The following is a 23,772-nucleotide window of genomic DNA, read 5'->3' as shown; positions in this document are numbered from 1 at the left end:
ACATCAGTGTACATCACCTACACAACCGGCAGCTCTCCAGACAGCAATATCTTCTCTTATCAGCTCCATCACCCTGTCCACATTGCTGGCCACATGCTCAAAAATCCTCGCGTTTCTTTCTTTCCAAATTCTCCAGTGAATCAGAATGGTGATGGTGTCAAAGTTTCTTCGAGCTGACTTGGAATTTCCTTTCGAGTATTGATCCACCAAGATTCAGAGCTGTCAAAGTGATCATCGGGGATCGAGAACTGAGCCCGCGTCCAGGAGCAGTAATCCAGTCTGAAAGGAAGAAGAAGTGCAGCATTAATACGCTCACCTTGATCGTTCAAGTGACTCACGATCGATCAATACAACTACACGCAGAGTTTTGTAATGGCTTCTCCACGGCGGCTTAATCTTCTGCTGCTCCTCGCCGTGGTTGTCTCCTCGGGCTCGCTGGGTGTGGCCGCTCAAGGTGACGGGCAGGACTAGTACGCGTTCAATCCTTACTGCTCGAACACGGACAACTACACTGACAGGGGCATGTACGGGCGGAACCCCATCGACCTCATGAACGGCCTCCCGCAGGCCGCTATAAGCAACGGCGGGTTCTACAACACCACGGCCGGCGTAGCGCCCGACGAGGTCTACGGCCTCCTCATGTGCTTCGTCGACCGCAGCTGGTACCATTGCCAGAACTGCCTCAAGGCCGGGGCGTCACGCGTGCAGATGGTGTGCTCGCACAGCCGGGAGATGAAGGCCGCCGCCGACGCCTGCCTCCTCCGGTACTCCAACCAGTCTTTCTTCTCAGTCGCCGACCTCACCCAAGCATTCTTAGTGCAGTCAAACGTGGATGTTGACGCCGGTGACATGGCCACGATGAATGATACGCGGTGGAGGCTGATGGACCGGCTCGCGGAGAAGGCGGCCAATTCGCCGATGCGGTTTGCAAACGGATCCGAGTCGTACAAGGGCTCGGAGTTGATGCACGGGCTGGCGCAGTGTACCCGGGACTTGTCGGCGAGCGAGTGCACGAGGTGCCTCTCGTCCTACTCCTACATCGTTCAAGAGCTGCCGCGGATTTTCCCCGGCAACACTGCAGGCGGCATCAAGGGGTATAGCCAAAGTAGTGGGTATAGCTGCTACGTGCTGTACCAGCTGCAGGAACCGATCGACATCGCCCTGCCGCGGCGCCTTCACCGGCTCTGCCGCCGTTGTCCCCTCGACCTTCCGGAGGTCAGTTTTTGTTCCATGCCAAGGCCATAGTTCTCACAATATATACGTGATGTAAAAAGTCAGATTCGAATATAGCGTTTGCTCCTGGATATTTCCCACAGAGCGATCACCTCCGCCGCCACCGCCGCCGCCTCCTCCTACCAAAACAGGACTCATCCTCGGCCTCTCCGTCGGTTCTGGGCTGTTTGTGATCGTTCTGGGCTTGCTCATATGGCGGCGACAGCGAAGGCGAAAGTATGCTAATATCTTGGACGATGATCTGGACATGGAAGAAGCAGATTTCGAGAAGGGCACCGGCCCAAAGCGATTCCGATACAGCGACCTGGCAGTTGCCACGGACAACTTCTCCGACGAGAAGAAGCTCGGGGAAGGAGGCTTTGGTTCGGTGTACAGAGGATTCCTCAAGGAATCGAACCTCGAGGTGGCTATCAAGAGAGTGAGTGCGGTTGTGGCTTCTCGGCCTTGTTTTATTTTGCTAGCTCTTTGTGAGCTAGCCTCCTTTGTTGCAGCACATTGCAAGACATTGTTGAACTATTTTATTTATTTGTAAATGTGGCCGTATGCATCGCTCTGATGCAGAGGACGGGGAGTCCCCTTTTTTGAAAAAAAAATTCAAAAGAGTGAGCAAAGGCTCCCCCAGGGAAAGAAGGAGTACATTTCCGAGGTGAGCATCATAAGCCGGCTTCGGCACCGCAACCTCGTGCAGCTCATCGGCTGGTGTCACGCCGGCGGCGAGCTCCTCCTTGTCTACGAGCTAATGCCCAACGGCAGCCTCGACACCCATCTCCACGGTGCCAAGAACGCCGTGTTGACATGGCAGGCCAGGCATTAAAATCAAATTTCCCGTAAAAAATACCGTAGATTGTTGAAATTCTTTACTATGCCAGGCACGAGATAGTGCTGGGATTGGGCTCGGCCCTCCTGTACCTGCACCAAGAGTGGGATCGGTGCGTGCTGCATAGGGACACCAAACCAAGCCAAGCAACGTGATGCTGGACGCCGCCCTCGCCGCCAAGCTCGGCGACTTTGGGCTCGTCAGGCTCGTCGACCACGGCCGAGGCTCGCACACGACCACGGTCGTCGCCGGTACCATGGGGTACATGGATCCCGAGTGCATGGTCACTGGCCAGGCTAGCGTGGCATCTTACGTGTACAGTTTCGGCGTCCTCCTCCTGGAGATAGCCTGCGGACGGACACCCGTCGTCGTTCTCCAGGACAAGTCCGCGGTGCACATCTCGCAGCAGGTCTGGGAGTTGTACGGCGAAGGAGCCCTCCTCGACGCTGCGGACAGGTGCCTAGAGGGGGAGTTCGACCAGCGGGAGATGGAGGCGGTGTTGGTCGTCGGGCTCTGGTGCGTGCATCCTGATAGGACCGTCAGGCCGTCATCCAGGCAAGCCGTCAACGGGCTGCGGTTCGAGGCGCCACTGCCGAGCCTCCCCGCGAGCATGCCTGCCGCCAGATACGGTTTCTCCGGTTCAGGTTCCGCGTCTCTGGTCGTCACGGCCAGTAGCGCCAGCACCTTGTACACAACAAAGGGCGGATCCAGCAATGCCAGCACCGTGTCCTTTTAGGCATATGGGTTCTGTTCGGTATCTTCAACGGTGGGTCCAGATTTTGGAACCCTGAATAGTACTCCGACTTTTATGTAATCTGGAAAAAAAATTGCATAGAAGACCACGTGAGTCGTTCCGCCGTGAAACTTTACACGTGAGTGTAACACTGGAGCATCTTCTTTAAAAAAATCGGAATTGTTTTTTTTTAACACAAAAAATAATTTGGAATTGTTTGCTTTTAAAAAATACTTGTACATAGTATTTTTATTGAAGGGGGCAAAATGATTACAAGGGACCTCATATATGAATACATCAATCGTAGGCACACCTACACTACACAAATTGAATCAAACTTCTCACAAAATGATCTAAGCCACCCATGCCAACACCCGCAAGTTTTTCCTTGTAAGCAGCGGTGCACAGGCGATTGGGGATGGAACAGTGCAGGCGACAAGCAGCGCGCACCAGAGAAGCAAGGAGGTTTAGATCCATCATTCGGGTTGGGCCCGGGAGCCGTGAGCTCGAGTAGTGTGCTTGTGGGCCGTGTAATAGACTTGCGGTATATAAACAAGCGTGTAAGCTGTGTTGAGTGTCAAGTTTGAAATGAAAAGATTCTAGCCTCCAGTTCTGTTCTTATCCTCCCCTGTCCTGTAGCTCTCTCTTCCTCATCTCCGACCCCCTTGCTCCTCCACCTGCAGCTCCGGCTCGCTGCCGCCGAATACTGGCCAACCCTAGGTCGTGACAGTCTGGTATCAGAGTCGTCGCTCCTCTCCGCTGCAAATCGCCCGAGAATTTTTTTCCCCGACTCGTGCCCGGCAAATCCAAGGCGAAGGTAGCGGATCACCCTAGGGTTCGATCTGCGTAATCCCCGACCTGAGGTGGGCTGTTTCGTGGGAGATCGGCGACCACGGCAACATTCAAGCTGAATCCGCAGTCACGCTTCATCGCGGACGAGATGTAGGCGCTTCAAGAAAGGATGCTGAAGGAGTTTGCGGAGATCTGTGCTGTAGAGGGCAAATTGGCCGCCGTCGACGGACTTAGCGCGCAGCTAGCGGCTCTCGACGCCGAGCTGACCGAGCAGTCCGCGCGTCTTGAACATGTACAAGTCAAGGTCAATCTCTCGTTGTAACACGCTCGGGCAAGTGCAACAGAGTCAGGCCCATGCGGAGCATATGTGCAAGCAGCAGGGAGTACCGGAGGCTTCATCCCCGACGACTTCTGAGGTTTCCGATGGCATACTGGGAGCGAGACCACCACCGGTGGGGCGTCCACCACCGCGGCCTATCCAAATTCCGGAGGTAGCGTCTGTTCATCATCAGCAGGGACTTCCAGTGGTGGATGAGAACATGGGCAAGCGGCAATGGATGCCGAAAATGGATTTCCCCAAGTTTGATGGCATAGATGTACGAATTTGGCTAGACAAGTGCGAGGCATTTTTCAGGCTATACCACATCCCAGACAGCTTTAAGGTCACATCCACATCTCTGTACTTATCAGATAATGCAGCTCGTTGGTACCAGGCTTTCAAGCAGTCTGGTGAATTTCACACTTGGGGGTAGTTCTGTCGGGCAATACTGCTAGAATTCGATGTGGATGTGTACAAACAAAAGATGAAGGAGCTGATGTTGTTGAAACAAGTGAACACTGTCGAAGAGTACAAACAGCAGTTTCTGCAGCTAGTTTACACAGTCAGGCTGTACAAGCCTACAATCAGCGACACTTTTCTGGTTACTCGCTTTGTGATGGGTCTCAAGGAGGAGCTCAGTGCAGCTGTGGAGTTTCAGATACCAGCTACGATTCAAGTGGCAGCGCTATATGCTACAGTGCAGGAGGGATTGCTACTGCAGTCGAAAAGTAACAAACCCAATTATACCAGAACGTCGTACAACAAGCCCGACACACGCTCTGGACTGGCAACTGGGGAATTGTGGAAAGCAAAGCAATTAAAGTAGTATCGTCGTGCAAATGGCATGTGCTACAAATGTGCAGATAAATTTGTGCCAGGGCACACATGCAATCAGGCATGGACAGGGGGAGCACAGTTGAAGGCAGCAGAGCTGATGGACCCACATGAAATTATTTCTGATGCAGTCTAGATGCTTTGGTTACAGTAGATACAGAGGAATGTCCAACTATTTCAGCTACAGCATTGTCTAGTGTTGCCCACCCCAGAACAATTCAGCTTAGGGCACTGGTGGACAACAAAGTGGTGTTGATTCTAGTAGACTCAGGCAGCACCCATACATTTGTGGACTAGTCTCTGTTAGACAAGATTGCTGTTACGGCAGAGAAGCTGGAACGCCCACGACCAGTAAAAGTGGCTAATGGAGAGATCATCACCTGCACCGAAGTAGTGCCCCAGTTAACTTGGTGGATACAAGGTCACAGTTTCTGTAATTCCATGCAGGTGTTACTGAGGGAGTCCTGGACTGAGGGGTCCTCGGACAACCGGACTATATAGTTTGACCGGACTATTGGACTATGAAGATACAAGATAGAAGACTTCGTCTTGTGTCCGGATGGGACTCTCCTTTGCGTGGAAGGCAAGCTTGGCGATTCATATATGTAGATTCCTTTCTCTGTAACCGACTTTGTACAATCCTAGCCCCCCCCCCCGATGTCTATATAAACCAGAGGGTTCAGACTTCTAGGATTTAGCCACAACCATCATAATCTCATAGGCTAGACTTCTAGGGTTTAGCCATCACGATCTCGTGGTAGATCAACTCTTGTAATACTCATATTCATCAAGATCAATCAAGCAGGAAGTAGGGTATTACCTCCATGGAGAGAGCCCGAACCTGGGTAAATATTGTGTCCCCCGCCTCCTGTTACCATTAGCCTTAGACGCACAGTTCGGAACCCCCTACCCAAGATCCGCCGGTTTTTGACACCGACATTGGTGCTTTCATTGAGAGTTCCGCTGTGTCGTCGAAGATAGGCTTGATGGCTCCATCAATCATCTACAACAATGCTGTCTAGGGGGAGATCTTCCTCCCCGGACAGATCTTCGTATTCGGCGGCTTCGCACTGCAGGCCAACTCGCTTGGCCATCTAGAGCAGATCGATAGCTATGCCCCTGGCCATCATGTGAGATTTGGAAGCCTAGATTTTCTGGCTGATATCCGCGGAGACTTGATCTTCGATGGATTCGAACCCATGATGGATGTCCACGGCCACTACGATGAAATCTAGCCGCATACGGGAGATAGCGCCTGTGACCGCCCTGGACCTAGAGCCGGAGCGGACCACTGCATCCGAAGACTGGAAGCTCAACCCCGCCACGGAGGCCACAAACTTAGCAGCGCTTGAGCCGCACACAGACCCAACTTCAGGTTGGGCTGGTGTTACCGAAACCCCGGACTCGTCTCCGGACATGGGTTCCGGACCGCAGGCATCCACGTCCATTGAACCTGAATCTGTGCCGGTCTTGGAGTTCAGCTCCGCGGATATCTTCCAGCACTCGTCTTTTGGCGACGTGTTAAATTCATTGAAATCCCTATCCCTGTCAGGGGATTCTTGGCCGAACTATGTCCGGCTCGAATGGGAAGCGGATGATGAAGAAATTCATTCCCCACCCACCACCCACTTTATAGCCACTGTCGATGACTTAACCGACATGCTTGACTACGACCCCGAAGACATCGACGGTATGGACGACAATGCTAGAGAGGATCAGGAACCACTGCCTATAGGGCATTGGACAGCTGATACGTCTCCGTCGTATCTACTTTTCCAAACACTTTTATCCTTGTTTTGGACTCTAACTTGTATGATTTGAATGGAACTAACTCGGACTGACGCTGTTTTCAGCAGAACTACCATGGTGTTGTTTTTTGTGCAGAAAATAAAAATCCTCGGAATGTCCTGAAACTCCACGGAACACCTTAGAAAAAATAAAGAAAAATCCTCGCAAAAGATGAAGACTAGGGGGGCCACACCCTGCTCACGAGGGTGGGGGGCGCCCCCCTGGGCGCGCGCCCCTACCTCGTGGGCCCCCTGGTGGCCCTCCGATGCCAACTCCAACTCCATATATTGGCTTTTGGGGAGAAAAAATTAGAGAGAAGAAATCATCGCGTTTTACGATACGGAGCCGCCGCCAAGCCCTAATCTCTCTCGGGAGGGCTGATCTGGAGTCCGTTTGGGGCTCCGGAGAGGGGGATTCGTCGCTGTCGTCATCATCAACCATCCTCCATCACCAATTTCATGATGCTCACCGCCGTGCGTGAGTAATTGCATCGTAGGCCTGCTAGACGGTGATGGGTTGGATGAGATTTATCATGTAATCGAATTAGTTTTGTTAGGGTTTGATCCCTAGTATCCATCATGTTCTGAGATTGATGTTGCTATGACTTTGCTATGCTTAATGCTTGTCACTAGGGCCCGAGTGTCATGATTTCAGATCCGAACCTATTATGTTTTCATGAATATATGCGTGTTCTAGATCCTATCTTGCAAGTCTATAGTCACCTACTATGTGTTATGATCCGGCAACCCCGAAGTGACAATAATCGGGAGCACTCCCGGTGATGACCATAGTTTGAGGAGTTCATGTATTCACTTTGTGCTAATGCTTTGTTCTGGTTCTCTATTAAAAGGAGGCCTTAATATCCCTTAGTTTCCAATAGGACCCCGCTGCCACGGGAGGGTAGGACAAAAGATGTCATGCAAGTTCTTTTCCATAAGCACGTATGACTATATACGGAATACATGCCTACATTACATTGATGAATTGGAGCTAGTTCTGTGTCACCCTATGTTATGACTACAACATGATGAACCACATCCGGCATAATTATCCATCGCTAATCCGATGCCTACGAGTTTTCCATATACTGGTTTACACTTATTTAATTTTCCGTTGCTACTGTTACAATCACTACAAAATACCAAAAACATTACTTTTTCTGTCTTTACTTTTGTTACCGTTACCACCACTATCATATTACTTTGCTACTAAACACTTCGCTGCAGATATTAAGTTTCCAGGTGTGGTTGAATTGACAACTCAACTGCTAATACTTGAGAATATTCTTTGGCTCCCCTTGTGTCGAATCAATAAATTTGGGTTGAATACTCTACCCTCGAAAACTGTTGTGATCCCCTATACTTGTGGGTTACCAAGACTATTTTCTGGCGCCGTTGCCAGGGAGCATAGCTCTATTCTTTGAGTCACTTCGGATTTATATCTGCTGGACACTATGAAGAACTTGAAAGATAATCGAACTACTATTTTTCCCTCAACTACGAGGGGAGGTAAGGGACTGCCATCTAGCCTTGCACTAGATTCTCCTTCTGTTATGAGTAAGTTTGCGACACCTAAACCTACTACTGCTAGTGATTATGATATGTCGCATATTATTGATGATGCCACTTCTGCTATGCATGATACTTATGATGAAACTACTTCTATGCTTGATACTACTGTGCCCCTTGGTGAATATCTTGATGAGCAAATTGCTAGGTCTAGAGAAAGAGAAATTATTGAACCTGAACACGATGATGTTAGTGATGATGAACCTATGCCTGCTATTCCTGAGGGTTATCTTTTTGATGCTGAATCTTCTGCAGCTATTTTTGCTTGCCAGGATAAACGTGAACTTAAGAGGTTGCTGGAGTAAAGAATCTTTAAGAAATAGAATGAGACCTGATCCTGCTTTTGCTACTTCACCTATTTGTGTGCCTGATCTGGATTATTATGATTTTTCTGTTGATCCTGATATAATTACCTTGGTTGAATCTGATCCTTTTTATGGCTATGAATCTGAAACTATTGTGGCACACCTCACTAAGTTAAATGATATAGCTGCCCTGTTTACTAATAATGAGAGATCGCGCTACCTTTATTTACTCAAGATATTTCCGTTCTCATTAAAGGGTGATGCTAAGATATGGTATAATTCTCTTGATCCTGGTTGTGTGCAAAGTCCCCAGGATATGATTTATTACTTCTCTGCTAAATATTTCCCCGCTCATAAGAAACAAGCTGCTTTGAGGGAAATATACAATTTTGTGCAAATTGAAGAAGGGAGTCTCCCACAAGCTTGGGGGAGGCTTCTCAAGTTACTTAATGCTTTGCCTGATCATCCTCTTATGAAACCTGAAATATTTGATATCTTTTATAATGGACTAACTGATGCTTCCAGAGATTATCTGGAAGTTGTGTTGGTTCTCTTTTCAGGGAAAGAACACCGGATGACGCTGAAATTCTATTGAATAATATGTTGGCCAATGGAAATAATTGGGCACATCCCGAGCTACCTCCTGAGCCAGTTCCTGAGCCAATTACTGAGCCTATTCCTAAACCAACTCCGAAGAACAGAGGTGTTCTATTTCTCAGCCCTGAAGATATGCAAGAGGCAAAGAAATCTATGAAAGAAAAAGGTATTAAAGCTGAAGATGTTAAGAATTTACCTCCTATTAAAGAAATACATGGTCTTAATTTACCGCCTGTTGAAGAAGTATATGATCTCAATTACTTATTTAATGAAGAACCTCCCGATATCCCGACACAGGTAGTAAAGGTAAATTCTCTCTATAGATATGATAAAGATGAAGTCCCTCCTACTAAAATTGCTAGTCAGTGCTTGGATGAGTTTGACGACTTTATGTTTAAGCAAGATGACATTAATGCTTATTTTGGTAGACAATTAAAACAGAATACCTTTATGATTAAACGCTTGGGTGACTATATGGTTGATATTAGATGTGAACTTAAACTTGTTAGCAAACATGCTTCTATGGTCACCACTCAAGTAGAACAAGTACTTAAAGCTCAGAAAGAAGCACTTGATGAAATGAATAGTAAGAAAAATGATTATGCTGTTAGAGTGGCTACTATAACTGGTAGAATGACTCAGGAGCCTTTGTATCCTGAAGGCCACCCTAAGAGAATCGAGCAAGATTCTCAGAGAAACAATATTGATGTACCTAGTTCTTCTAACAGGAAGAAAAAGAAAAATGATAGGACTTTGCAAACTTCTAGTGAACCTATTGCTGAACCACCTGAGAATCCAAATGATATCTCTATTTCTGATGCTGAAACAGCATCAGGTGATGAACAAGAACCTAGTGATAATGTTAATGATAATGTTCATGTTGATGCTCAACCTAGTAATGATAATGATGTAGAAGTTGAACCTGTTGTTGATCTTGATAACTCACAATCAAAGAATCAACATTATGATAAAAGAGACTTCGTTGCTACGAAACATGGTAAAGAAGAGAACCATGGGTTCAGAAACCCATGTCTTTTCCTCCGAAACCATCCAAGAAAAAAGATGATGAGGATTTTGAGCGCTTTGCTGAATTGATTAGACCCATCTTTTTGCGTATGCGATTAACTGATGTGCTCAAAACAAATCCTTATGCTAAATATATGAAGGATATTATTACTAATAAAAGAAAGATACCTTAAGCTGAAATTTCCACCATGCTTGCTAATTATACATTTAAAGGTGGAATACCAAAGAAACTTGGAGATCCCAGAGTGCCTACTATACCATGCTCCATTAAAAGAAGTTATGTTAAAACTGCTTTATGTGATCTTGGAGCCGGTGTTAGTGTTATGCCTCTCTCTTTATATCGTAGACTTGACCTGAATAAGTTGACACCTACTGAAATATCTTTGCAAATGGCTGATAAATCAACTGCTATAGCTGTCGGTATTTGTGAGGATGTGCCTGTTGTGGTTGCAAACGTTACTATTTTAACGGACTTTGTTATTCTTGATATTCCTGAGGATGATAGTATGTCTATTATTCTTGGAAGACCTTTCCTTAATACTGCAGGGGCTGTTATTGATTGCACCAAATGCAATTTCACTTTTAATGTTAATGGCAATGAGCACACGGTACATTTTTCGAGGAAACAACCTCAAGTTTATAGTATCAACTCTATTGGAAAAGTTCCATCGATTATATTTGGAGGTTTCGAATTTCCTCTCCCTACTGTCAAGAAAAAGTATGATATTCTTATTGTTGGGGATTTTCATATCCCCGTTGAGGCAACTTAGTGTCATTCAAAATTTCTCCGGTTCCGGGATTATTCGGAATGAGTTTGTTAACATGACTTGATCAACCTTGTTAGTGGGTTCATTTTGACGATCACGAGATGGATGAAACTAGAAGCACAACTTTCTGCACCCTCTTTATATTTTCTGTTATTTAGAAGAAATAAAGTAAAATAATATTTTTCTGTCTGTTTCCTGACATATCCGTGCAATATAAAAATATCCCGAAAATAAAAGTCCTCAGAATGCCATGCCAATTTAATATGATTTTTTCGGGAATATTTGAGAATTCACTGTGCAAAAATCACCACGGGGGGAGCTGCCACCTGGCCACGAGGGTGGAGGGCGCGCCCTACCCCCCTGGGTGCGCCCCTGCCTTGTGGGCCCACGGTGGCCCTCCTCCACTTATTCCTGCACCCATCTTCTTCCTCTGCCTCACACAAACACGGAAAACCAACTCAAGCACGAGTTCCAGCCCCCGTTGCTGTGATTTTCGATCTCCTTGCTCAAAGCACCTCTTGCAAAACTGCTTGGGGAGATTGTTCCTTGGTATGTGACTCCTCCATTGGTCCAATTAGTTTTTGTTCTAGTGCTTTATTCTTTGCAAATTTGTGCTGCATAGGTGACCATGTTCTTGAGCTTGCATGACAAATTTATATGGTTCCAAGTAGTTCCAATGTTTTATATAGGCCCTAGGCACTTGTGGGAGTTGTTGCTATCAATTTTATTGAAGTTGTTTCACTTTTATTTGAAGTTACTAAAAATTTCATATTCTTTCAGAAATAATGAAGAGACTTTTAAGGGGCTCGTCTAGCCGAAGCTCTAAGGAAAAACAAAAGGAAGAAGAGGAGAAGCCCAAATTTAATTTACCTCGCACCGCGGAGGTCCGGCCTTGTGAATGGCCTTCCGATGACTTCTTGAGGAGAGCTGGGATTTATGAAGATTTCCATTTATTGATTGAGCATGCTGGCCACACCAACTTCCTCGATGACCAACGTCATCAGTATCTCTTACTCACAAATACTTTTGTGCAAAACTTCTACTTTTTCCCTAAGAAATCACCTCCAACAGGAGAGTTTCATTTATATGACGTTGTTAAAGAGATGACATTAGCAGAATTCTACGAGGTTTGCAGAATACCCTTTGAGGGCACCTTAGATGAACCCCACCGTAACGAATTAGAAGCTTTTGTCAACACTATCACGGTGGGAGAAACCGGGAAGGTTTCTGATGCAAGGATCACTAGCATACATTATCCTATTTTATGCTACTTTGCTTTTTTTGCTAGTCATTGCTTGATTGGACGCGGGAACTGTGGGAACCTCAGTATTCCTGATATTATTATTTTGCTCCATGGTTTATACCGCAATAACTCTGTTAGTATGGGTGGAATTGTTGCTAGACGGTTAAGTTTGAACCGTACTAAGGGCCCCATCTTTGGAGGCATTTATGCTTCACGCCTAGTTGAACATTTTGAAATACCTATTAGGCATGCAGAGAAAGAAGAAACAGGGCTGCCCCGTGCTTATTTAGATTACAAAAGTATGATAGCGCATGATTTTCTTGTTAAGAGTCGCGATGGGGAGCTCAAATATAAATTATACTTTGATAAACATCACCCTAAGACTATTACCTTGCCTGCTCCTTCTTTGTTTAACTTGTTTGCAGAACCTCACATCATTCCGTAGTCGGCCGTTCAAGCCTATCGGAACCCTGCACCAGCCCCGGAGCCGGAGCCACATGATGAGCCTCCACGACTATCTGTTTATTCTTGGGATCCAGAGGAGGCTGCCAGCCAGTGGCAGCCGGAGTCTTCTTCATCACAGTATGACCCCAGCTACACCTACGGATATCCGCCAGGCCATCCCTGGCAATAGACCAACTTAGGCCAAAAGCCTAAGCTTGGGGGAGTATGTATTTCCCACCGACATTACATTCATGTTCACACACACTCATTGCTAGATGTCGGTGCTCATACTCTTTCACTGTAATATCCATGCTAGTTTAAATTTCTTTTTCCCTCTTTCTTCTTGTGTGTTTGATAAACCTTAAGAAAAACCAAAAAAATTAGTTGGTTTACTTTCCATGCTTGTAGTAGAATTAAAAAGAAAACCCAAAAAATATTTCCCGTTCTTCTTTTTACTTCTTGGGAGCTTTCCCGTGTAAATAGTTTTTATTTCTTTTCCTTTCTTTGGGGGTCGAGAAGACTATATTGAAAATGGTTAGTGGCTATTATATGCATGATTGATTATTTAAACCTAGAGCCCATATTACTTGTCTTCTCTCTTGAGTTGAATGCTTGCAGATCCCAGCTTAGTCCAATGCACGTGCACTCTTATTATTATACACACCATTCGGTCGTGCAAGTGAAAGGCAATAATGATGATATATGATGGACTTATTGAGAAGAGAAAAGCTGGTATGAACTCGACCTCTCTTGTTTTTGTAAATATGATGATTCATCGTTCCTGATTCAGCTATTATGAAGTAAACATATTTGCAATGACATTTAGAGATTATAGTTGCTTGTGCCATACTTGATTAGCTATGAGTTATAATGGTTTACCTTGCGTGCCAACATGCTATTAGAATGATTATGATGTGGTATGATGGGGTGGTATCCTCCTTTAAATGCATTGAGTGACTCGACTTGGCACAGGCTTATGACCCGGCACTTGGGGGCTACATTATTCAAATTGAGGTTACATCAAATATGCAAGTCTCATGTTGCTGCAAGCATGCACCATGACACTTGGGGGCTAATGCAAAGTCATTTTTGCTCACCTCATTGAAGACCTGACTCATCACATCGTAATGAGTCGGCCCTTGGGGGCTACCAATTGCTCCTGCCAACAGTTCAAGGTACACAAGTCTTAATCCATTATATTGAAGGACCCATTGCTCAGTTTGTAAAGCACAAAGCTCTTAACCTTTTGGACGTGGGTTCAAGCCCCATGGTGGATATTACATCATATGATATTATTATCAATGAATTATATACAAAGTCCCAGCTCAGTAATATCTTACTAAACCGGCCCTTGGGGGCTACACTGGTTGAAGTTTTATGAGCATAAGGCAATTACAAATCCCAGGTTGCTGCTAGCATGACAACCCGACACTTGGGGGCTACAGGTGATATACATATAAAGGGAAAAAATCTTCAAATTCTCAGTTTTGAGCAGGTCAGATTGACCCAGTGTTTGCAACAATCATGACCCGGTGTCACCAATAATTATGACTCGGCGTCGACAACAGTTATGGCCCGGTGCTATCAATATTTACAAGCCGACAATTTTGGCAGTTATAACTAGCCAGCCTCTACATCTTTAAACCGGCGGATCACCCGATGAATCTTGAGTCCAATATGTTTATTAAGCCGAAGCTTTGGAAACCGACTCAAATGGATTATTTCTTATAATATTTCTCAACAAGAGACCAATGTCAGCAAATTGACTCTGAAGCTGGCCTGTTGACCCGGATTTCTCAAAGGAAGTATCTGGATCTTTTGCATTGGTAAAATTGGGACATATCTGCTAAGGAGATTTGCTATGAGATCATGGATACATATCAAGGAAGAAATGTCAAGAACTTAAGGATGATCAGGTGCCGGCTTACAAGAATATTTAACCCGGAGTACAACCTGTCAAATTTGTTCTTGTGTTAATGTTGCAGATCAGTTTAACATGGATAAAATCCAAATTAAACTGGGGGCTAATGTCGGGGATATACCCCGCGGTGTAAACTGCCAGAAGTATGACCCACCCGGAGCTTGGCGATTCACGGGTAATCCGCTCGGACTTGGCGGCTCATAGTAACCCGGCGGGTGGGTTAGATTGATGAAAAGGCCCAAGGCCCAGAAGGCCGGCTCATGTTAATGGTGGGCTGGTTTATGAGGAAAGCACAAGGAATATTCTCTTATAAAGGAAGCAAGACTAGGACTCCACTTGTAATAGGTTAATCCTAATCCTACTAGGACTAGTCATGTAACCCGTCCCTTCAACATATATAAGGAGGGGCAGGGCTCCCCAAAGAGGGACAAGCAAGAAACAATCTCTAGGGCTAGACCTAACTAAAGAGAGCCGGCTTACCGACGACTCTCTCATGATCATAATGAGACCTAGCCACAAACAGCATGTAGGGCTATTACCGGATGATGTTTCCCGGGGCCTGAAGTTGTCTAAATCCTTGTCTTGTGTGTTGCGTCTCTCGATTCCGCCCAACCCCTCTCAAGCTACCGCATAGATGTGTTGGCCTCGCGACTAAGTCCTCACACTAAGGACATATGCCGTGACAAATCCACGACAAGTCCACTATACCTACCTATATGCGGTATTTACCTGTCGTTCCAAGTAAATTTGTATGTGCCAAACTCTAAACCTTCAAATAAACATTCTGTTTTGCATGCTCGAATAGCTCATATGTCAACTAGAGCTACCCTTATCTTCCGTGTTAGGCTGGTTATTCTCAAGAGGAGTGGACTCCGCTCCTCATTCACGAGGAAATGGCTGGTATCTGGGATGCCCAGTCCCATGCTTCGTGCAAACTAAATCAAAATAACTGCAAACAAAACTCCCCTTGGGACCCGTTGAATGTTGGAGGCACTCGTTATTTCGAGCAAGCCATGGATTGATGCTTGTGGAGGAAGGGGAGTCTAAACTTTACCATTCTGTTTGGGAACCGCCTATAATCTGTTTAACATGGAAGATATCGTCATCTTTTAGTTGTTATGTTGACAATGAAAGTATGCCGCTCAAAATATAAGTTATCTCTATTTCAAAATCGAGCTCTGGCACCTCTACAAATCCCTGCTTCCCTCTGCGAAGGGCCTATCTATTTACTTTTATGTTGAGTCATCACCCTTCTTATTAAAAAGCACCCGCTGGAGAGCACACTGTCGTTTGCATTCATTATTATTGGTTTATATTGGGTATGACTTGACTGGATCTCTTTTACCATGAATTACAATGTTTAGTCAGTCCTTGATCTTTAAAGGTGCTCTATATTTAGGTTTTGCGGTCTCAGAAAGGGCTAGCGAGATACTATTTTGTTATATTATGTTATGATTATTTTGAGAAAGTGTTGCCATCCGAGTTTTATTATTATGGCTCGCTAGCTGATTATGCTATTGATATGAGTAATTGTGAGACCTACGTGTCATTGTGAGTATGGTTAGTTCATAATAATTGATGAGACTTGAATGCTGGCTTTTCATGTTTACAACAACAAGAGCAAACAGAGTTCGTAAAAGTTTTTCTTTTTCTCTTTCAGTTTGTCAACTGAATTGCTTGAGGACAAGCAAGGGTTTAAGCTTGGGGGAGTTGATACGTCTCTATCGTATCTACTTTTCCAAACACTTTTGCCCTTGTTTTGGACTCTAACTTGTATGATTTGAATGGAACTAACTCGGACTGATGTTGTTTTCAGCAGAACTGCCATGGTGTTGTTTTTTGTGCAGAAAATAAAAATCCTCGGAATGTCCTGAAACTCCACGGAACACCTTAGAAAAAATAAAGAAAAATCCTCGCAAAAGATGAAGACCAGGGGGCCCACACCATGCTCACGAGGGTGGGGGCGCGCCCCCCTGGGCGCGCCCCCTACCTCATGGGCCCCCTGGTAGCCCTCCGACGCCAACTCCAACTCCATATATTGGCTTTCGGGGAGAGAAAAAATCAGAGAGAAGAAATCATCGCGTTTTATGATACGGAGCCGCCGCCAAGCCCTAATCTCTCTCGGGAGGGCTGATCTGGAGTCCGTTCAGGGATCCGGAGAAGGGGATTCGTCGCCGTCATCATCATCAACTATCCTCCATCACCAATTTCATGATGCTCACCGTCATGCGTGAGTAATTGCATCGTAGGCTTGCTGGACGGTGATGAGTTGGATGAGATTTATCATGTAATCGAGTTAGTTTTGTTAGGGTTTGATCCCTAGTATCCATTATGTTCTGAGATTGATGTTGCTATGACTTTGCTATGCTTAATGCTTGTCACTAGGGCCCGAGTGCCATGATTTCAGATCTGAACCTATTATATTTTCATGAATATATGCGTGTTCTAGATCCTATCTTGCAAGTCTATAGTCACCTACTATGTGTTATGATCCGCCAACCCCGAAGTGACAATAATCGAGACCACTCTCGGTGATGACCATAATTTGAGGAGTTCATGTATTCACTATGCTAATACTTTGTTCCGGTTCTCTATTAAAAGGAGGCCCTAATATCCCTTAGTTCCCAATAGGACCCCGCTGCCACGGGAGGGTAGGACAAAAGATGTCATGCAAGTTCTTTTCCATAAGCACGTATGACTATATACGGAATACATGCCTACATACATTGATGAACTGGAGCTAGTTCTGTGTCACCCTATGTTATGACTGCTACATGATGAACCACATCCGGCATAATTATCCATCGCTAACCCGGTGCCTACGAGTTTTCCATATACTGGTTTACACTTATTTACTTTTCCGTTGCTACTGTTACAATCACTACAAAATACCAAAAACATTACTTTTACTGTCTTTACTTTTGTTATCGTTACCACCACTATCATATTACTTTGCTACTAAACACTTTGCTGCGGATATTAAGTTTCCAGGTGTGGTTGAATTGACAACTCAGCAGCTAATACTCGAGAATATTCTTTTGCTCCCCTTGTGTCGAATCAATAAATTTGGGTTGAATACTCTACCCTCGAAAACTGTTGTGATCCCCTATACTTGTGGGTTACCAACAGCCACCTCCTCGAACGACATATACATGGTGGATACACCCAAAGAAAATAACGGCGACGATGAAAATCTAGTCGAGGATAAACCTCCTGGGATACGGCTGAAGCACCGACGTCAGTGGCGCTGCTCTAAGCCACGCCGTAGGAAAAACAGCAATACCGTCACAGAAGAGGATAACACTCCGGACGGTACCGAAAACAATGAAGACCTCGTTGAGCCAACCCCCGAACATGAGGAATGGGACGATGGGCGAGTCAGCCCTGGCGAGCAGGCCATGAACGAAGACTCGGAGGATAGCAACTACCTCCCGCTCTCCGAGGATGAGGTTAGCCTCGGTGATGAAGATTTCATCGTGCCTGAAGAGCCTGCTGAATAGGAACGCTTTAAGCGTCAGGTAATTGCCACTGCAAGAAGCTTGAAAAAGAAGCAGCAGCAGCTTCAAGCTGATCAAGATATGCTCAATGAAAGATGGACTAATGTCTTGGCAGCCGAGGAATACGGCCTCTAGCGCCCAACCAAAAGCTACCCGAACCACAAACTATTACCACAGTTCAATGACGAGGCGCTGGAGCCCGTCCTACCAAGGTACAATGCGGCTGACCGACCACCACGTCGCCGGGATAAAGCGGCACCTCGAGCCGAACACCAACCCGCCTCGCCGAACCAACAGAAATACAACAGCTCGGGTATATAAACATGACCTGCGGCATGATTTTGAAACAGAGCAGGTCAGACAAGATCAATCTACGGATCACGGGGGTGTGCTCCGACGCGCGATGACGACCATCTGGCTGAACGTGGCAAACATAACCACATCTGGGCTCAAAACCGCAGACGAGCTCCATCCGAGCTACGTCAGGACTTGGCCCGATATAGAGGCGCCACACACCCCCTTTGCTTCAGTGACGAGGTAATGGGACATGATTTCCCAGAAGGGTTTAAACCCGTAAACATCGGATCATACGATGGCACAACAGACCCCGCAGTGTGGATTGAGGATTTTGTTCTCCACATTCGTATGGCCCGCGGCGATGATCTTCACGCCATCAAATACCTCCCGCTCAAACTAAAGGGACCAGCAAGGTATTGGTTAAACAGTCTGCCTGAAAACTCCATTGGCAGCTGGGAGGAATTGGAGGACGCCTTTCTCGACAACTTACAAGGCACATATGTCCGTCCTCCGAGTGCCGATGATGTAAGTCATATAATCCAACAGCCCGGAGAGTCAGCCAGGAAATTCTGGACTCGGTTCCTAACTAAAAAGAACCAGATCATCGACTGTCCGAACGCCGAAGCCCTAGCAGCCCTTAAGCACAGCATCCACGACAAACGGCTGGCCACACACCTCGGTCAGGAAAAACCGAAGTCCATGTCAGCCCTTACGGCACTCATGACCCGCTTCTGTGCAGGCGAAGACAGCTGGCTGATAACCCACAAGTGTAGGGGATCGCAACAGCTTTCGAGGGTAGAGTATTCAACCCAAATTTATTGATTCGACACAAGGGGAGTCAAAGAATATTCTTTAGTATTAGCAGTTAAGTTGTCAATTCAACCACACCTGGATAACTTAGTATCTGCAGCAAAGTATTTAGTAGCAAAGTAGTAAGATAATAAAGGTAACATTGGCAAAAGTAAAGATAATAGTTTTGTAGTAGATGTAACAATAGCAACGGAAAAGTAAATAAGTAAAGCACAATATGTGAAAAGCTCGTAGGCATTGGATCAGTGATGGATAATTATGTCGAATGTGATTCCTCATGTAATAGCTATAACATAGGGTGACACAGAACTAGCTCCAGTTCATCAATGTAATGTAGGCATGTATTCCGAATATAGTCATACGTGCTTATGGAAAAGAACTTGCATGACATCTTTTGTCCTACCCTCCCATGGCAGCGGGGTCCTAGCAGAAACTAAGGGATATTAAGGCCTCCTTTTAATAAAGAACCGGAACAAAGCATTAGCACATAGTGAATACATGAACTCCTCAAACTACGGTCATCACCGAGAAGTATCCTGACTATTGTCACTTTCGGGTTGTCGGATCATAACACATAATAGGTGACTATAGACTTGCAAGATAGGATCAAGAACTCACGTATATTCATGAAAACATAATAGGTTCAGATGTGAAATCATGGCACTCGGGCCCTAGTGACAAGCATTAAGCATAGCAAATTCATAGCAACATCAATCTCAGAACATAGTGATACTAGGGATCAAACCCTAACAAAACTAACTTGATTACATGGTAAATCTCATCCAACCTATCACCGTCCAGCAAGCCTACGATGGAATTACTCACGCACGGCAGTGAGCATCATGAAATTGGTGATGGAGGATGGTTGATGATGACGACGGCGACGAATCCCCCTCTTCGGAGCCCCAAACGGACTCCAGATCAGCCCTCCCGAGAGAGATTAGGGCTTGGCGGCGCCTCCGTATTGTAAAATGCGATGAAACTTTCTCTCTTATTTTTTTCTCCGCGAAGCGGAATATATGGAGTTGGAGTTGTGGTCGGTGGAGCATCAGGGGGGCCCATGAGACAGGGGGCGCGCCCAGGGGGAGGGCGCGCCCCCCCACCCTCGTGGATAGGGTGTGGGCCCCTGGCCTTGATTCTTTTGCCAGTATTTTTTATATTTTCCAAAACTTATCTCCGTGGATTTTCAGGTCATTCCGAGAACTTTTGTTTTCTGCACAATAAACAACACCATGGCAGTTCTGCTGAAAACAGCATCAGTCCGGGTTAGTTTCATTCAAATCATACAAATTAGAGTCCAAAACAAGGGCAAAAGTGTTTGGAAAAGTAGATACGTTGGAGACGTATCAACTCCCCCAATCTTAAACCTTTGCTTGTCCTCAAGCAATTCAATTGATAAACTGAAAGTGATAAAGAAAAACTTTTACAAACTCTATTTGCTCTTGTTGTTATGAATATGTAAAGCCAGTATTCAAGTTTTCAGCAAAGATTATGAACTAACCATACTCACAATAACACTTAGGTCTCACAATCACTCATATCAATGGCATAATCAGCTAGCGAGCAATAATAATAAAACTCGGATGCCAACACTTTATCAAAACAATCATAATATGATATAACAAGATGGTATCTCGCTAGCCCTTTCTGAGACCGCAAAACATAAATGCAGAGCACCTTTAAAGATCAAGGATTGACTAGACATTGTAATTCATGGTAAAAGAGATCCAGTCAAGTCATTCCCAATATAAACCAATAGTAATGAATGCAAATGACAGTGTGCTCTCCAGCGGGTGCTTTTTAATAAGAAGGTGATGACTCAACATAAAAGTAAATAGATATGCCCTTCGCAGAGGGAAGCAGGGATTTGTAGAGGTGCCAGAGCTCGATTTTAAAATAGATATGAATAACATTTTGAGCGGCATACTTTCACTGTCAACGCAACAACTATGAGATGGCTATATCTTCCATACTACATGCATTATAGGCAGTTCCCAAACAAAATGGTAAAAGTTTATACTCCCCCACCACCAACAAGCATCAATCCATGGATTGCTCGAAACAATTAGTGCCTCCAACTAACAACAGCCCTGGGGGAGTTTTGTTTAATTATTTTGATTTGCTTTGATATTTTTGGATCATGGGACGGGGCATCCCAGTTACCGGCCCTTTCTCGTTAATGAGGAGCGGAGTCCACTCCTCTTGAGAATGACCCACCTAGCATGGAAGATACAGGCAGCCCTAGTTGAAACATGAGCTGCTCGAGCATACAAAACAGAATTTTATTTGAAGGTTTGGAGTTTGGCACATACAAAATTACTTGGAACGGCAGGTAGTTACCGCATATAGGAAGGTATGGCGGAATCATATGGAACAACTTTGGGGTTTAAGGAGTTTGGATGCATAAGCAGTATTCCCGCTTAGTACAGGTGAAGGTTAGCAAAAGACTGGGAAGCGACCAACTGAGAGAGCGACAACAGTCATGAACATGCATTAAAATTAATTCAAACCGAGTACAAGCATGAGTAGGATATAATCTACCATGAACATAAATATCGTGAAGGCTATGTTGATTTGTTTCAACTACATGCGTGAACATGTGCCAAGTCGAGTCACTCAATTCATTCAAAGGAGGATACCATCCCATCATACCACATCACAATCATGTTAATAGCATGTTGGCACGCAAGGTAAACCATTATAACTCATAGCTAATCAAGCATGGCACAAGCAACTATAATCTCTAAATGTCATTGCAAATATGTTTACTTCATAATAAGCTGAATCAGGAACGATGAACTCATCATATTTACAAAAACAAGAGAGGTCAAGTTCATACCAGCTTTTCTCATCTCCATCAATCCATCATATATCGTCATTATTTCCTTTCACTTGCACGACCGAACGATGTGTATAATAATAATAGTGCACGTGCATTGGACTAAGATGGAATCTGCAAGCATTCAACTCAAGAGAGAAGACAGAGTAATATGGGCTCCAAGTTAAATAAACAAGCATGCATAAGAGAGCCACTAAACATTTTCAATATGGTCTTCTACTCTCGACCCCCAAAGAAAAGAAAAGAAAAGAAAACAGTTTACACGGGAAAGCTCCCAACAAGTAAGAAGAAGAACAAGAAATCTTTTTTGGTTTTCATTTTAATTTCTACTACAAGCATGGAAATTAAAATAACTATTTTTTCGTTTTTCTTAAAGTTTATCAAACACACAAGAAGAAAGTTAGAAAAAGAAATTAAACTAGCATGGACAATACAATGAAAGAGTATGAGCACCGATGACTAGAATAGTGTGAACATGAATCTAAAGTCGGTGAGAAATACGTACTCCCCCAAGCTTAGGCTTTTGGCCTAAGTTGGTCTATTGCCAAGGGTAGCCTGGCTGATATACGTAGTTGTAACTGGGGCCGTATTGAGATGCAGCAGCAAATGCCTCCTGAGTTGCGGCATGTTGGCGAGCCGCCTCTGCTCTCCCCTCGTGTTCAACTGCCTCCTCCCTGGTAACAACATATCTTCCTTTTTCCTGGTAATCAAAAAGGAAAGGAGCGGGGAGAGTAACATGGACAGAACTATGTATGTCAAAGATTAGTCGATACTGGAGGAATTGCTCATTCCTCAAAAGAAAATGATGTTTGACCATAGCGGCATAATCTAAATAAGCAGGAGGCAACACCATATCACCCTCTCGTGGGGCTATACCAAGATAATTAGCCACACGGGTCACATAAATTCCTCCAAATAAATCTCCATCCCTACCATTATTATGCAACCTATGTGCAACTATTGCCCCCAAGTTGTAGTCTTTATTACGTAACACGGCACTCTTGGGGACACAAAGATCAGGGACACACATATGACATGCTTCATCTTTACCGTTAATGCATCTACCAATGAAGAGAGCAAAATAATGTATAGCAGGAAAATGAATGCTCCCTATGGTAGTTTGTGCTATATCCCTAGATTCTCCCACAGTAATACTAGCAAGAAAGTCTGTAAATTCAGATTTGTGGGAATCTTTAACATTGCCCCACTGCGGAAGTTTGCAAGCAGTTGTAAAATCCTCTAAGTCCATGGTATAAGATTTATCATAAATATCAAACAGGACACTCTGAGAATTACGTGAAGATTTATATTTAAACCTTCTCACAAATGAATCATTCAATTGATAGTATTGAGGACACTTATCTTGTAAGAAGTCCTCAAGATCGGAATTAAGCACATATGCGTCAAATTCATCCTTAATGTCTGCATTGACCATAAAATAGTCTGATGGCCACTCACAAGCTCGCACTTCTGCGTCCCTCGGTAGTTCATCGTCTTGCTCACTCATAGCAAGCCTGGGTCCTTTCTTTATTGAGGAACCACCTTGATACATTCTCCTAGACATATTTCTTTTTCTGAAAAATTTCTGAAATTTTAGTAACTTCAAAATAAAAGTGAATAAAACTAAACAAGATTGATAGCAACTACTCCTACAAGTGCCTAGAGCCTATATCATGCATTAGAATTGCTTGGGACTTCAAAAATTTGACATGCAAGCTCAAGAACAGGGTCACCTATGCAGCAAAAACTTGCAATGAATAAAGCACTAGAACAAAAACTAATTGGACCAATGAAGGAGTCACATACCAAGCAACAATCTCCCAAAGCAGTTTTGTGAATGGATCTTTGAGCAAGGAGATTGAAAATAGCAGCAAAATGAGCTAGAACTCGTGCTTGAGCTAGATGGGGATTTTTTTGGGAAGAAGATGGAGTGTGTGGGTGC

The 23,772-nt window shown here is 44.8% G+C and overlaps 1 pseudogene; it reads left to right on the top strand.

The window, feature by feature from the left end:
- The first annotated feature begins 372 nt into the window (after positions 1 to 372).
- Positions 373 to 2,786, top strand: LOC123114653 (L-type lectin-domain containing receptor kinase IX.1-like; annotated as a pseudogene).
- Positions 2,787 to 23,772: the final 20,986 nt, after the last annotated feature.

This window comes from Triticum aestivum, chromosome 5B, assembly GCF_018294505.1.
Source record: "Triticum aestivum cultivar Chinese Spring chromosome 5B, IWGSC CS RefSeq v2.1, whole genome shotgun sequence".
Lineage (NCBI taxonomy): Eukaryota > Viridiplantae > Streptophyta > Magnoliopsida > Poales > Poaceae > Triticum > Triticum aestivum.
This window is presented reverse-complemented; position numbering and strand designations above follow the sequence as displayed.